This window comes from Leptonychotes weddellii, chromosome 9, assembly GCF_054177405.1.
Source record: "Leptonychotes weddellii isolate Sample4059 chromosome 9, ASM5417740v2, whole genome shotgun sequence".
NCBI lineage: Eukaryota > Metazoa > Chordata > Mammalia > Carnivora > Phocidae > Leptonychotes > Leptonychotes weddellii.
Genome location: NC_138377.1, coordinates 120,573,664 through 120,577,492, shown reverse-complemented (window position 1 = coordinate 120,577,492; position 3,829 = coordinate 120,573,664).

The following is a 3,829-nucleotide window of genomic DNA, read 5'->3' as shown; positions in this document are numbered from 1 at the left end:
GAGCCAGGGAAAAAAAGCATAATGCCAACATCCAAACATTTTCACAGGTATTTGATTCATTTTAACATATTTTTACTTTGAGCAGACGGTTACGCCGCATCCTCCGTTGTCCAGTGTCCTACATGTATGTGAACTTTACAACATGCCTGAGGAAGGCAGGGCCATATCAGTATTCCTGATGGACAGACAAGGGGAGCCAAGAGCTGGGGAAGTAAAGTGGCCGAGCTGGGACTTAAATCCAAGTCCTCGTCAGCCAGGAGGGACACCCCTGGGTATTGGGCACAGTCAATAGGGTGGTCACCTGCCTCAGGGTGGCCTCAAGTGATCCTTTCTGGCCAGCAGCAGCTCCTGACATGCTACAAGGAGGTGGTGCTGGCCAGATTCTCACATAGCAGTGGGCAGAGCAGGTGAATTCCTTTACAGTTAGGGTAATGAGGCCCAGAGAAGGAGTCTCTTGTCTTAGGTCTCACACAGAGCCAGAGGCAAAGGGGAGAGACCCAGGGAGTCCTGATTCCCAGCCTGGGGCTTTTGTCTAGACACCATGTGGAGTCTGCCTGGCCTCAGCATGACATCCAGTTCCTTCTGGAAGGCTCTGAGAACCTGAGGTCCTCCCCTCTTGTCCTCAAATTCCAGGCTCTGAGGAGCCAGCAGGGCCATGGTGAATCTTTCCCCAGCCCCCTGGCAGGGCTCCTTGGCCTTTATGACCCCCTCCCAGGAGAGCAGGGATTACCCAGCACACCAGGGCCTGTGGAGGTAGAGAGAGCCAGGCTCTATGCTCTGCACAGCTTTCCCTGGGATTACAAGATAATGCATATGAAGGAACATTAGCTCATCCAAGTTTATGGGTTTTGTGGAAATCAAATTGCAGTAATCTCTCTGGCCATCTGGTCTTGGCGCCGCTGGCCAGAATCTCCCAGAAACCTTCTCAGGTTCCCATGCAGGGCTGGACGACATTGTCATGCCCAGGGCCAGGCCAGGATTGCCCAAGGGGTCTGGATGGGTTTCTGCACCCAGTACCTGAGTGAGGAAGGCAGGACGGGGCAGCTGTAGCTCCAGCGGGAATGTGGATACCCATTCATTACCAATAACACCGCATATGGATGGTCCACCTGTTTGTGTAATGAAAACTCAACCTTGCATTTTAGAAGGCATCATTAGGCACATTTCTGGGGTTGGGGTGGGGGGAGAGGAATTTTTCCCAATTAGATGCAAACATTTCTTGTCCTCCTTAAGAAGTGCGGCCCTAGGGGCGACTGGGTGGCTCAGTCGTGAAACGTCTGCTCTTGGCTCAGGTCATGATCCCAGAGTCCTGGGATCGAGCCCGGTGTCGGGCTTCCTGCTCCGTGGGAAGCCTGCTTCTCCCTCTCCCACTACCCCCGTTTATGTTCCCTCTCTCGCTCTCTTTCTCTGTCAAATAAATAAATAAAATCCTAAAAAAAAAAAAAAAGAAGTGCGGCCCGAGTCATGGAGTGTGCTTCTGAAGGCCTGGGCCTTCCCTGCCTGTGAATAGCTGAGTGGCCAATAGCTAGGTGGCCTTGGGCAAGTCATTTGACTTCTCTGCACCTCAGTTCCTTATCTGCAAAATGGGAATATAAGTAGGACATACTTGTGGGGATATTTAGTCATTCTCACCAGTGTGCAGGCGAACAGGTGTTTGGAGGTGGTGGGCAGTGGGGTGGGAGTGCTGTTTTGTAGTTCCTGCCAATCTCCATGGTGTAAACATTCCCACTGTGGCCAGTTTTGAGCCACCACTGTCGTGTCACTAAATGAGGAATTGGGAAGAGGTGCCCATATTTGGCTCTCAAGAGTTGGCGGGAGCTCTAAAATGCAAGGTTGAGTACCACTGGTATGATAAGGCTGCTTAATAAATATTACAAATTTTCATACTGGCTGGTAAATAGGCACTGCCTCATGAGTCCTCCTCTGAATCCGTTAGCCCTGGCCCCTTCCATCATGCTCCTCCCAGACCTCCCATGGGCCCATTAACCCTGTCCCCCTGATTTGGCCAATATTCATTCTGAAGCGTCAAGACTGGGCCTGACCAGTAGGCAAATCACTCGAATATCACAAGCCTGCAACCGAGAGGCGCCAGGCCAGTAGGCCCAGTGACCCTGGCTTGTGGACGTGATGCCTGGGCCCACCACTGTCAGCTTCCTGCCCACAGTGCCCCCCCCAGCACAGCCACGAGACAAAGACCGAGCTCTGTATCTGGAGGTTGAACTGGGCAACAGGGAGTGCACATTACTGTTAAAATAGAGTTTGCACATGATTTGCTTAAATGATTAAAAAATGTAATCAATATGAACTGCTTCACCAGGTTGGAATGCAAATACTGTCATATTTCTTTAATTTCGCCAGTTAATTGCTTGAGCAGTCTTTATTATTCAGAAGTTCAGGATCTCTCTTTGGAGGCTTCCTGCCCCCGTTGAATTCTTGGCTCAGTATGAAGGAAGGAGACCTACTTCCAAATGCCAGGCAGAAAACAACCAGAGTTTGATTAGTCCGATAGCTGGTGGTCTGTGTGGGCGGTTGCTGTGGTCCCCTCATCAGGGCTCCCATCCTGACCCATGTGCTAAAGTGGTTGGATCTGGGCACAGGCAGGTAGCAGAAATGAGTGGGATGGGTTGGGGGTGAGCAATAGAGAGTGGTGGGGTCTGTGGTGAAGTGGCATGTGCACTCCCTCAGCCAGCTGTGGCCAAATGTGGGCTCTGTGTTGCCAGATTGTCTCATGCTTTCAAAAGAAATGAGATATATGTGGGGTTTTGTTTTTGAGACATAATTTATGTACAATAAAATGCACAATTTTTTATGATGAATGCTGTGGTTTTAAATTTAAATTAAATTAAATTTTTTTCATCATGAATAGTGTACTCTTTTATCCCCATCCCCTATTACAGCCATCCCCCCCACCCACCTCCCCTCTGGTAACCAGCAGTTTGTTCTCTAGTAAGAGTCTGTTTCTTGGTTTGTCACTCTCTCTCTTTTTTTCTTTGCTCATAAATTCCACATATGAGTGAAATCATAAGGTATTTGTCTTTTTCTGAGTGACTTATTTTGCATAGCATTATACTCTCTAGCTCCATCCATGTCACAAATGGCAAGATTTCATTCCTCTTTATGGCTGAATAATTTCCGTATGTATATATATATATATATACATACACCACATCTTCCTTACCCATTCATCAATTGATGGACACTTGGGCTGCTCCCTTAGTTTGGCTATTGTAAATAATGTTGCAATAAACATAGGGGTGCATGTATCTCTTTGAATTAGTGTTTTTGTATTTTTTGGGTAAATACCCAGTAGCTTGATTCCTGGATCATAGGGTAATTCTATTTTTAATCTTTTGAGGACCCTCCATACTGTCTTGCACAGTGGCTGCACGGATTTGCATTCCCAGCAACAGGCCCCTTTCTCCACATCCTTGCCAACACTTGTTATTTCTTGTTTTTTTTTAATTCTAGCCATTCTGACAGGTGTGAGGTGATATCTCATTGTGGTTTTGATTTGCATTTCCCTGATGATGAGTGATGTTGAGCATCTTTTCATGTGTATGTTGGCCATCTGGTTGTTTTCTTTGGAGAAATGTCTGCTCACGTCTTCTGCCCAGTTTTTTTTTTTTTTTTGATGGTCAATAAATGTTACTTTTATTTTCATTATTCTCTTTCTGGCATTTTAATAAAAACAATTGGATATTATGAAAAGAAAATTTGAGAATGCTGCACTAGGTTGTATTAAGAGAAGCCCTTGTTCTCATGTTCTTCCCAGAAAGCAACCCCCCCCCATAGTTTAGACCTCTCTGAGTTCATTCCTTTTGAATTCTTT